Here is a 13,582-nt window from a genome sequence, read left to right as displayed (position 1 = left end):
TTACATCCGCTCCTATCCTTGTTACACCTGACGTCTCTAGACAGTTCGTTGTCGAGGTTGACGCGTCAGAGGTGGGCGTGGGAGCCATCCTTTCTCAGCGCTCCCTCTCTGACGACAAGGTCCACCCATGCGCGTATTTTTCTCATCGCCTGTCGCCGTCGGAACGTAACTATGATGTGGGTAACCGCGAACTGCTCGCCATCCGGTTAGCCCTAGGCGAATGGCGACAGTGGTTGGAGGGGGCGACCGTTCCTTTTGTCGTTTGGACTGACCATAGGAACCTTGAGTACATCCGTTCTGCCAAACGACTTAATGCGCGTCAGGCGCGTTGGGCGCTGTTTTTCGCTCGTTTCGAGTTCGTGATTTCTTATCGTCCGGGCTCTAAGAACACCAAGCCTGATGCTTTGTCTCGTCTCTTCAGTTCTTCAGTAGCCTCCACTGACCCCGAGGGGATTCTCCCTGAGGGGCGTGTTGTCGGGTTGACTGTCTGGGGAATTGAGAGGCAGGTAAAACAAGCGCTCACTCACACTCCGTCGCCGCGCGCTTGTCCTAGGAACCTTCTTTTCGTTCCCGTTCCTACTCGTCTGGCCGTTCTTCAGTGGGCTCACTCTGCCAAGTTAGCCGGCCACCCTGGCGTTCGGGGTACGCTTGCTTCCATTCGCCAGCGTTTTTGGTGGCCCACCCGGGAGCATGACACTCGTCGTTTCGTGGCTGCTTGTTCGGTCTGCGCGCAGACTAAGTCCGGTAACTCTCCTCCTGCCGGCCGTCTCAGGCCGCTTCCTATTCCCTCTCGACCGTGGTCTCACATCGCCTTAGATTTTGTCACCGGACTGCCTTCGTCAGCGGGGAAGACTGTTATTCTTACGGTTGTCGATAGGTTCTCTAAAGCGGCTCATTTCATTCCCCTTGCTAAGCTTCCTTCTGCTAAAGAGACGGCACAAATCATCATCGAGAATGTTTTCAGAATTCATGGCCTTCCGTCAGACGTCGTTTCGGACAGAGGTCCGCAATTCACGTCTCAATTTTGGAGGGAGTTTTGCCGTTTGATTGGGGCTTCCGTCAGTCTCTCTTCCGGCTTTCACCCCCAGTCTAACGGTCAAGCAGAACGGGCCAATCAGACTATTGGTCGCATCTTACGCAGTCTTTCTTTTCGTAACCCTGCGTCTTGGTCAGAACAGCTCCCCTGGGCAGAATACGCCCACAACTCGCTTCCTTCGTCTGCGACCGGGCTATCTCCTTTTCAGAGTAGCCTCGGGTACCAGCCTCCGCTGTTCTCATCTCAGTTCGCCGAGTCCAGCGTCCCCTCCGCTCAGGCTTTTGTCCAACGTTGCGAGCGCACCTGGAAGAGGGTCAGGTCTGCACTTTGCCGTTATAGGACGCAGACTGTGAGGGCTGCTAATAAGCGTAGAACTAAGAGTCCTAGATATTGTCGCGGTCAGAGAGTTTGGCTCTCCACTCAGAACCTTCCCCTTAAGACGGCTTCTCGCAAGTTGACCCCGCGGTTCATTGGTCCGTTCCGTATTTCTCGGGTCATTAATCCTGTCGCAGTTCGACTTCTTCTTCCGCGATACCTTCGTCGCGTCCACCCGGTCTTCCATGTCTCCTGCATCAAGCCCGTCCTTCGCGCCCCCGCTCGTCTTCCCCCCCCCCCCCCCATCCTTGTCGAGGGCGCACCCATCTACAGGGTCCGTAGAATTTTGGACATGCGTCCTCGGGGCCGTGGTCACCAGTACCTCGTAGATTGGGAGGGGTACGGTCCTGAGGAGAGGAGTTGGGTTCCCTCTCGGGACGTGCTGGACCGTGCGCTGATCGAGGATTTCCTCCGTTGCCGCCAGGTTTCCTCCTCGAGTGCGCCAGGAGGCGCTCGGTGAGTGGGGGGGTACTGTCATGTACTGTCATGTTGTGTCTTGTCTCTGTCCTTTCCCTTCACCCTGTCTCCCTCTGCTGGTCGTTGTTAGGTTACCTTTTCTCCCCCGCTTTCCCCCAGCTGTTCCTTGTCTCCTCTAACTACCCATTCACCCCGTTTCCCACCTGTTCCCTTTTTCCCTCTGATTAGGTCCCTATATCTCTCTCTGTTTCTGTTCCTGTCCTTGTCGGATTCTTGTTAGTTGTGTTTCATGCCTGAGCCAGACTATCGTCATGTTTGCTGTAACCTTGTCCTGTCCTGTCGGAATCTGCCGGTCTATCTGAGCCTACCTATGTTTGGTTATTAAAGAAGCTCTGTTTAAGTTAGTTCGCTTTTGGGTCCTCATTCACTCACCATAACAATATGTGGTGCGTTAGGGATTTGTGGTGCATTAGGGATGTGTGGTGCATTAGGGATGTGTAGTGCATTAGGAATGTGTGGCGCATTAGGGATGTGTGGTGCATTAGGGATGTGTAGTGCATTAGGAATGTGTGGCGCATTAGGGATGTGTGGCGCATTAGGAATGTGTGGCGCATTAGGGATGTGTGGTGCATTACATATGTGTGGTGCATTAGGGATGCGTGGCGCATTAGTGATGTGTGGTGCATTAGGGATGTGTAGTGCATTAGGAATGTGTGGTGCATTAGGGATGTGTGGCGCATTACAAAATGCGTGGTGCATTAGGGATGCGTGGTGCATTAGGGATGCGTGGCGTATTACAAAATGTGTGGTGCATTAGGGATGTGTGGCGCATTACAAAATGCGTGGTGCATTAGGGATGCATGGCGTATTACAAAATGTGTGGTGCATTAGGGATGCGTGGCGCAGTAGCGATGTGTGGTGCATTAGGGATGTGTGGTGCATTAGGAAGGGGTGGTGCATTAGGAATGTGTGGTGCATTAGGAAGGGGTGGTGCATTAGGAATGTGTGGTGCATTAGGGATGTGTGGTGCATTAGGGATGTGTGGTGCATTAGGGATGTGTGGTGCATTAGGGATGTGTGGTGCATTAGGGATGTGTGGTGCATTAGGGATGTGTGGTGCATTAGGGATGTGTGGTGCATTAGGGATGTGTGGTGCATTTGGGATGTGTGGTGCATTAGGGATGTGTGGTGCATTAGGGATGACTCATTTCATTCTTAGAAGAAAAATAAAAACACTTGATAAGTTCACTTTCTGAGTTTGACAACAGACGATTGCAGGAAGCTCTCCTGCTCGAGGAATTAGCAATTATTTTGCATGTAGACCTGTGACTAATATGTGTGTTTCTGTGCATGCTTGTGTGTAGGCTGATATCAACCGATAAGCACCAGTCTGGGATGCATGTGTGTGTGGGGTTTCACCTGCGAGCCCCACACTGCGCATTGAAGGACTCAAGGAGTAGTGGGGCTGGAAGCAAGCTTTTCCTGTCTCTTTCTCTATTTCTGTCTGCCTACATGTGCTAAACTACCCCCCCAACCGTACTCCGCTCATCTTATGAGCCTGTGGCTCTGTGAGCTAGTCCTCTTATCTCAACCTGTGGCTCTGTGAGCTAGTCATCTTATCTCAGCCTGTGGCTCTGTGAGCTAGTCCTCTTATCTCAACCTGTGGCTCTGTGAGCTAGTCATCTTATCTCAGCCTGTGGCTCTGTGAGCTAGCCACTCGTCCCCCGCATCAGGCAACAGCCCTGGCGCACACACAAACACACACACACAGCCTGGGAATGTAGCCCACACACACATCCACTAATCCAGGCCTACATCCTGCTACTGTAAGTAAAAATAATATAACATTTTGTCACTAAGACCTTCAGAAGATAGATGAAAACGTTACGCTACAGTCAGTTGAGATGGTGAAGAAGAAAAACATGTCACTAAATTCAGTGAATTTACAGTAATTTACTGTTCAATTCTGTTCTGGAGGCACCTAATCTGCACCCATTTAATTTCTGTCACCCCTCATTAAAAACAACAGTGCCATACAGTAAATGCTCGTCCCCACTCTACGGTAATTCAGTTTACATGCTATGATAACCTTTCTGCTAAAGATATATCCTATGAGTTCAGATCTCTCTCTCTCTCTCTCTCTCTCTCTCTCTCATCATGAGTGTCAGAGGCTGTAATTGACCATTGAAGCGCACAGAGAAAGAACTCAATCAGACCATCATAAGAGTGTTCCTCTGCCATTTTCCTGGAGTCTGCGTTTAAAGGGACATTTCACTTAAAACCAGACACCTGGTTTCAGTGCTTATTTTTTACAGTAATTTGGGATTGAGGCATATTTATGTCTGCGCAACCGTAGGTGTGCATCGTGGTTTCATCTTGACTGTAGACTACCTCAGAAGTCTTGATTTGATTTGAAAGCGTAAGGTCCCTTTAAACGTTTCACTCCGTACATCCTCACCTCAAACTCTAGCCAATCCCATCCCTGTTCCATACCCTATTCCTCCCCATCTCCAAGCCTCTACATTAGTTTCAGAACGGATTTATCAAACTCATCGGCAAACACAGCATCCCAAACAGAGAGATTTCTTGCATATCTCTTGTTTTCACATTGTGTCTGTTGCCATATTAATTACTCTGCCTCACTCTCGCCATGGTAACGGCTTGTATTCTCTAATGAATCGCAGCCCGCCTCTGGGCTCCCGTCATGATTTATGTCTTGAAAACACACAGCTCGTTTGTGTTGTCAATGAGCAAGAAAATGGTGTTCTTGTTGTTCTGTTCCCAGTAACAATATGCTCCTTATTGTTATATTGTTAACCTGTGTGAGTCGACAATTAGCATTTCGGTCTGAGGACTTGCAGGATTGTTGCACGAACCTGGGTTCCTTTGGCATACGTATGTCATTAACCTTCGTGTGAGGTGACAATTAGCCTTTTTTCCCGAGAACTTCAACCATGGCGAACCTGAAAGTTTTACAGACTCATTGGTCGTTTTTTTTTTATCTTGCTATGAGATGGATGGATAACTCCCTAATAAGGTGACATCCTGTACAGGATTTTCCATGAAGTTGTCCTGTCAGACTGTTGCGTGAGATTGGATGTTATGATCCTCAGATTCCTACTGCAAGACTCATGAACCTCAGAGTGAGTTTAATCCACGTGAAGCTAGACACACCCAGAAGAACAATTGCTCCCAACTCTGTCAATTTCATTTGCCGCTCTACTTGTGCTATTTGTTTTTCTTTGGATGTTCTTTCCAACAATCCTGGAGGATAGATGTAGCCTAAGATTGATGGACTCTGTCTTTTTCTCAACCTCCTCTGGTATGTGGATCGTGATGATATGCATGCGGCCGTCAGAAGACCCTCTACCTGAAGTGTGGAGCGAAGGCCCTGGCTGGAAGTCGGAGCCTGGAGCTAGAGTTGGGACCCATGCCCTGTGTTGATGTTAGCCCATGGGGCTGGAGGGCTTGCATCGGGTTCAGTGCGCACGTGCCCAAAAACGTACACAGGCACACATGGCTGTCCATATGTTATGATTCCATGCATGTGAGCATGAGCACGTGGGTGTGTGTCCACACGTGTATGTACGTGCACACATGTACGGACACACACATCTAAAGTACACGTACTCAAACATAAAGATTGCATATACTTTCATCATAATACCCACTAGTCTCACCATATCCATCAAACAATTCACCTTAGTCTCCTTCTGAATGATGACATTCAGCATAATTCATAAAAGGAAATAATGCCTTTTGGAGAAACAGTGGAAGGAACAAGCAAAATCCCTCATCATTCTTCACCCGTCTGAGTTTTTCGAGGATCAATTTTCAATTTGACGAGATTACGACAGGCTACTAAAAGAATCAAGCCACGGCATTACGGGATCATGTCGCACTTAACCCTCATTACATTCCTGCCATCACGTAATTGTATGATCATCACATTTTCCCTTCTGTGGATTAGAGGCACTTTGCCTTGCACCCTAGTCATTTTAGCACACTACTGTTGGCCCATAGTACACAATGTAGTACACCCCCAGTCTCCGCACCCAACTGATTACGTTGTAACCCCAATTATGTTCATTAAAAGCTATAGGAACACGGGAGTAGTACAACAACCGTGCTGGCTTTTGTTTATAGCTTGTCCAAATGTAGTAATGCACCCTGAAGACACTGGTGCGGTTCCAAAACACGCTACGCTGTACGCTTGAGCTTGATTAGTACGGTACGTGAGGCTAACCGTAAGCCTACAACCTCCGGAGGGGGTTGGTTGGGATTCACTGAACTCTGTTTGGAGAGTAACAACAGTGAACAGGAACTTGATTAACTTCATGAACTAAACTCTGTTGAAAGTTGTAATGAAGTCAGTCATTGGATGGATTTCAATCTCAGTTTCAATTGATCTTTGAACAAGAAGAATATTAATAGCAATTGTTTTTCACATCAAACACAAATTCACTTGTTTGATGAAGACAGTACACCGTAATATAAAACATTGAAGGGTGAAGCATTTTTTGAAAACAATTCAAGTTTTTTCTATCCGTCTGACCTGTCCCAAAAAAAGATGATCTACATACTGAAGAGATACTGGACTGACCACTCTAACAATGGGAAAAAATGGCATCAAATGGTGGAAGACAGGCGTGAGCAGGTGGGAATATTTTGTCCAAAGAGAGGGCCGATACGCGCGTTAACAACCCGGAAAAACTCCGATATCATATATTGCCGGAATGACACTTGCAATCCACTAATATCAGTACATTCGTACAAACCTGAACATTACAAAACGTATATCCTGGTCAGGTCACATTGTCCGGACAAACTCATAGCCCTATCAGAACAGGGCACCCGAAGACAATTATCCTCTTTAGACCAAGCCTTGTCTGTTTGTGTGCATGGGATGTTACATTTGAGCCCAATACCAATAGGATCTGGCGCACTGCGACAACACATATTACACACACTAATTGCTGCATAATCAATTATGAAACCCATTCTAATGGCAGTCTTCTGAAAAAGTATACACTGAACAAATATAGAAATGCAACATGTACAGTTTTGGTCCCAATGTTTCATGAGCTGAAATAAAAGATCCCAGAAATGTTCCAATACGCACAAAAATCTTAGGAGGAGTATTTTCTATCTATAATAAAGCCCCATTGTGGGGTACACTGCACCCCTGCCCAGTCATGTAAAATCCATAAATTAGGGCCTAATGAAGTTTTTAATTTGACTGATTTCCTTATATAAACTGTAAATCAGCAAAATATTTGAAATTGTTGCCTGCTGCGTTTACATTTCTGGCCAATCATCGGCAGCAGACAGTGCGGAGGTGGTGCTGAAAAGTTTCTCCATTTAGACGGTGAATTTCATCCAAATGAGAATCAAGGACATGAGTTTAGGACGTTGGTTGGCGATGGAGTACATTTTTGAGTTGTGTGTGGGACACTTTAAAGACCCAATCTGTGATATTTACAGCCGTTTTGGATCCTTTAAATGAATTATCATAAGATGTCAAAAACACGGATGTGTAATATTCAGCAAGCATTAACAAGGAATTATGAGAATATGATGGAGCGTAGCCATCAATATTGTTTACCAGGGCAAGGAATGATTCCTTTGGATTACTTGTCAGAGAGAGAAATTGACCAAACGACGCAGTGAACAGAGTGCAGTAGAACTCAGTGCTAATTAACACTAATCAGCAGGCATAATTAATGATGCATTATTAGTTATTTTCACAGAGAATGGCACCTGCTCCTCTTGTTGATTTTTACAAATGAGTCTTTATTAATTGATGAGTAAACAGAACGATGCTTGCTGACAGTGTCACCCTGCAGTAGCACAGCCACCCCACTTTTAGGCGCCCCCCCCCCCCCCCCCCTCCAAGACAGAGCACTCTCCCTGGGCTACTCTGTCCCTCCACCCCCTCTACCGGTGGCAGAAGAAAACGTGCTCTTTCACGTCCCAAATGTGTTTTCACAATTGGCACACAGAATGGAGGAAAAATAGTGCGCTCTTACTTTATTTGTTTCTTCACAACTTGCACACACTGTACACGTACAGTATATTGAGCAAACAATAGAATTAAACTATAGTAGGCTTCTTTCTCTCTACTAGCAGCGGCAACCTCCGTGATATGTATGGCTTATTGTGGGTGTTTTGACATTCATTTGTCACTTGTCTGTTATTGAGTGGGAGTTTTTCTCTTTTTATCCCCTCGTTTTCTACAGTGATTACACTCCATTTTAGAACAAATTACAAGATGCTACAAAAGTGCAATTCATTCATTGTGATGGGGAATTGTCACACTTCTCCCACACACGCACACAACACATTCTGGTGGATTAGTTCTAGGGTTATTTATAGACCGTGTGATCTCTATTTAACAGCTCACAAAGACGAGAACTGACACAGTTGCCGATTTCAAGACGTCTTTTTTTTCCCGGAGAGCGTGTGGCGGCAGGATTCCTCTGGTCTCATGTCAGTTCACGCCTTAGTGACCTCATCAGCATCTCTAACACTCTCACTCACACTTTCCATCCATAAAATATCTCTGCAATGCAATTTGTTCAGGCGAAATTGAAGTTACCGCACTAACAATACTTGTTGTATTTTCTTCTCAAGGGGGGATCGTAACTCGATGATACTTTATTTTCTGAAGGGCTGGTTCAAAATTTGTTCGTAACTAATGTAGTTTGTAAGGCAGTATTTGAATTGTATAATGATATATCACACACATCTGACACCTGGCACGCCTACAGGTGCAAGGAGACAAAACGAAAGAGAACAATAGCTGGAGCCACTGAGACATTAACATTCAACATACACAAGCACACATCTACGAGATGCAATTACGCCCTTTCCTTTGGTTTTCTCCTCTTCTCCTGTCCTCTCCTCATCCTCTCCCCCTTTCCTGATCCTCATCCTCCCCTCTCATCCTCTCTTGCTCTGCTGTCCTGGCCTGAACGCATGATCTGTTGGAGGGAATTACAGACAGCAAGAGAAGGATGAGTCACACTGACAGAGACAAGGGAGAGAGAGAGAGTGAGTGAGAAGGGACCGAACAAGAGAGAGAGAGAGAGAGAGAGAGAGAGAGAGAGAGTAAGAACACAAGACAAGGATGTGTGTAGGAAATGTGGTGTCAGACAGAGAGAAGATACTAGAACAAAGACTCGCTGCGGAATGAGAGAAGCTAACAATCTGTCTGATTCATAGACAGGGGACAGCATCTCTCTCGTCTTCTTCCTCCCACTTTTCACCAACTCCCTTCCCTCTCTTCCCTCACTAGAACAGATTTGATCGGGTTTGAAAACAACTGGCATGTTTCTAATTGGCTACTGTGCTGTGTTATAGACATGGCACTGTATAGAAGGCTGTTTATTCTTATGGATAGAATAAATGGCCAGATAGATGACAAGAAGCTTCCATGAGGGGTATCGTAGGAGGTTTGTTTGTCTCTCTCTATTTTGTTCTTGATACCATGTCTTGTATTGAGGTGTTTTGACTGATGTCACGTCAATGCTAACATGGCTAAAATTAGCTAGCTAACCAACAAATGTAACAATCTATTTGAGAGACAGCAAATGGTAATTGTGCAAATTGATTTTTAGTTTCAATAAACATTGGAGACGAAATATAGTATACATGTTGTCAATAATCTATGCTAGGCCTCCCAAGTGGCAGTGGTCTAAGGCATTGCATCGCAGTGTTGTGGCGTCACTACAGCCTGGGGTTCGATCGTCTTCCGGGTTAAGCGAGCGGGTGTTAGGAAACTCAGTTTGGCGAGTCGTGTTTCAGACGCCGCATGACTCGACCTTCGCCTCTCCTGGGCCTGTTGGGGAGTTGCAGTGATGAGACAAGATCATAATCACAAAAGTGGGGAGAAAAAGTGGGTAACAATGTATAATAATACAAAAATACATTTTGCTAAACAACCAGCCCATCTATGTTACGTTCCACTGTTCATGCACAGGACGCATGCACGTGCACACACACACACACACACACACACACACACACACACACGTTGGCTAGACTAAAGTTTCAGTGTGAACAATCGCTGCGTGACCCCACTTGAGCTGCCTTTGTGTGTTCCTGTCATCTCCTTCAGAGTGGTTTAGATTCTTCACGTTACACTGTCTCCACAACTACAACATCCCTGTCTGTTTGTATATCTTTCTCACCTGGACGCTAGGATGTATCTTGTTGTGTATGCTGAGAAGAGTGTGGACATTGTCAGTGTTTCCCAGTGCTGTCGGGTAAGAACACCTTGAGACGGACTGCTGAATATATTGTCCTGGCAGTTCTAGCATAACATTGAGAATACGTTAAGTCGAGGAGGAGGAGGAAGACAAAGAGGAGGAGGAGGGACAGAGGCAGGCCTGTTCAGAGAAGCAGTAGACACATCTTCCTTCCTCAAAGAAACAGATTTGCTCTCAGGGGAACGCCAGATGTGTCGGTGTAGTTAAAGACAATAGCAGAGCTCCCTTCTCAACTCTAACCGTTTTGAAATTCTATTGAGGTCAAATCAAATCAAATTGTATTTGTCACACGAGCCGAACACAGCAGGTGTAGAGCTTACCGTGAAATGCTTACTTACGAGCCCTTAACCAACAATGCAGTTCAAGAAATAGAGTTAAGAAAGTATTTACTAAATAAACTAAAGTAAAATATTTATTAAAAAGTAATACAATAAAATAACAATGATGATGGTATATACAGGGGGGTACCGGTACCGAGTCAATGTGCGGGGTTACAGGTTAGTCGAGGTAATCAATGTAAATGTATGATGATACAATTATTTTATATCAATGAAGTACGATTTCCCCAGCTTTTTCCTTCAGCTTTTCATATTTCCACACAGACATTTTACATTCACGTTTAGAACAAGAATCATCATCCATATTGAGTATGATCCATATGTGGTATTCATCATCATCGTTTACCACGATGGTTTTCATCTCAATCTAAGCATAAAGTGGACATGTTTTAGTGGGAATTTATCCTAGGGCTTCACTGTTTTTACCCCTCAGCCAACATTACACACAAAAGAAATGGAATGCATTTCTATTCCTTTTCCCTCTTGTGCCAACTGCCAAGCACCTGTTATTCTTCCAACCCAACCTCCAACTGAAAATGAGCCTAGGTACAGTTTTGCAAGTGAGTGAAAACGTCCTGTGTACACATGTTATCTACCAGCAGCATACCACCCTGCATACCACTGCTGGCTAACATCTGAAGCTAAGCAGGGTTGGTCTTGGTCAGTTCCTGGATGGGAGACCACATGCTGCTGGAAGTGGTGTTGGAGGGCCAGTAGGAGGCACTCTATCCTCTGGTCTAAAAAAAATATCCCACTGCCCTGTGTAGGGGGATGTTAGAAACAGGTGTTCTGACTCTCTGAGCTCATTAAAGCTCCCATGGCACTTATTGTAAGAGTAGGTGTGTTAACCCTGGTGTCCTGGCTAAATTCCCAATCTGCCCCTCAAACCATCACAGTAACCTAATAATCCCCAATTTACGATTGGCTCATTCATCCCCTGTAACTATTCCCCAACTTGTTGCTGCAAATGAGAATGTGTTCTCAGTCAATTTACCTGGTAAAATAACAGATTTTTAAAAAGTAGGCTTATACCAGCGTGTGGTGCTATTTGCCTAGTGACTCACTGTTGTAAATCTTGTCATATTAATCACACTGTAATAATCTGTGACTCTACAGCAGAGTCATTGTCCAGAATTAGCATAATCCAACCGTCATCAAAATCTGTTTGTTTAATACTATATACTTCTGTTTTTTCCTCCGGCTGCATCTGCGGTGGAAGGTGACAGAGCTACTGCTGTGTTTGTCAGACCAGGAGAAATCTGAAATTAAATCGGTGATTTAGATCATTCATATGTGTGAAACATACTTCAACAGATAATAATTGTATTATTCTACCAAACACTGAATAAACAGGGCTGGGATGAATGTCATGGCTCTGAAAACAACCACACAGCTATAAAGCAACATTTGTGTGATGAAGAGCTTTGTTGATGATTTTGGCTTATTTAACTACTAATAGGGTGTACATGTCATCTTCATTGCCGCCACATTTGAGATGTTCCACAGCAGTCGGAATTGTGCACAATGTGTCTGACCCCAGTCACCTTTGACCTCACACACACACTCCTTAGTTGTCAGACAAAAAAAATTACACACACACCAGTATCACACCCTTCACATTGACTACTATTATTATTTATATGATATACTTTGGGAAGGGTGAGGAAGCATTGGTTTCTCTTGTGAAGTTTTTACTGTGATAGGAATTAAACAATTTCTTGAATGCATACATACCAGCAGTAGCTGGAAGAGAAAGAATGCCTTTTGTATCAGATACCTCAAACACATGGTTTCCATGAGTTCGATACCATGCCATTAATCCATTAATTGTCATTAATTCACATTCCAACTATTACTATGAGCTGTCCTCTTACTATCCCCTCACCAGCCACCACCGATGTACCAATCTCTTGTAGGCATACAAAATCTCTGGCCTCCGTCTCATATGCTAAACTGTGATATTTGTATGCTATTGTCCATATAGGGTTCTGTTATGCATTCAGGAAGAAGGTAGAGGACAAAGGAAGGACACATACTGTGCATGCCTGATGCGGGGAATGGAGACCCACGCACAATCACTGAACCAGTGGATCGTGTTACTGTGGAAACTAAGGTAAATGAGCCGAGATGGATGTCAGAAGCCATCAGGCCAGCGAGTCGAGGGCAGAACGCCTTGGATTACGTCTACGTCCCAAATGCCACCCTATTTCCTATTTAGTGCACTACCTTTGACCTTTCTCTATATAGGGATTAGGGTGCCATTTGGGAGGCATCCTGCCAGTCTCCTTCACTGCCGAGACCATGTCTGCCCTTTTTCCTGAGGCTCAAGAAAGGACGACTGGCTGCCACTGATAGCTACGACACAGGCGCAAAGCTAAAATGTAGACACAAATAAAATCGAGCTGCACAGGCGCACACTCGCAGCTAAGATAGCTAACAACACACTTAAGCCTTTCACGTTATCACACACCCAACTTAACTCTCCGTCCGTGGCTACTACGATGCACGAACTTGGCAATTTGCCAGCCGGGTCAGAATAGGATCAGGTCCGATCGTACTGGCCAAAATGTAAAAGTCAATTTAAAAAGATGTTTGTCTTCTTAGATAGCGTGGGGGAAAAAAATGGAAAACAGTATGTGAATATTTTTGAGCGGAGATAGACTTTCTGGCACTGGTTGTCATCTGACTGAGAAAGAGGCCTTTGCATTGGCACAACCCTGCTCGTGTCCCCTGTACGAGCTGACAACAAATGTTCCCACGACTTTAAAGAACTTTCCCTGAAGAGTCTCATTTGGTCGTTACCTAACGGCTTCGTAGGAATGTTCCAGTGACGTGCAAGGACGGTTTCCAAGAGACCATTCCGTTAATGTCAAAAATAACCTATCCAGAACGTGGTTACCATGTTCTCAGAATGTACGATATTAATGTTCTAGGCACGTTTAATGGGAACGATGCAAGAACATTCCTTTGTTTCAGTCGTTAGGATGTTTCCTGAAGGTCCCAAATAAATATCCCCCCCCCCAAAAAAAAAAAAAGGTTTCATTTGTACACTTCACCCCTTGCTACTGTGGCCGAGCCCATCAAGGCCCTGATTGGTCAAACACTGATCCATTCACAGCTCTTTGTTTGTTGGCAAGGCTAGGGAC

Source organism: Oncorhynchus mykiss, chromosome 10 (assembly GCF_057628025.1).
Source record: "Oncorhynchus mykiss isolate SJ-2025 chromosome 10, ASM5762802v1, whole genome shotgun sequence".
Taxonomy (NCBI): Eukaryota; Metazoa; Chordata; class Actinopteri; order Salmoniformes; family Salmonidae; genus Oncorhynchus; species Oncorhynchus mykiss.
Note: the sequence above shows the minus strand (reverse complement) of the source record.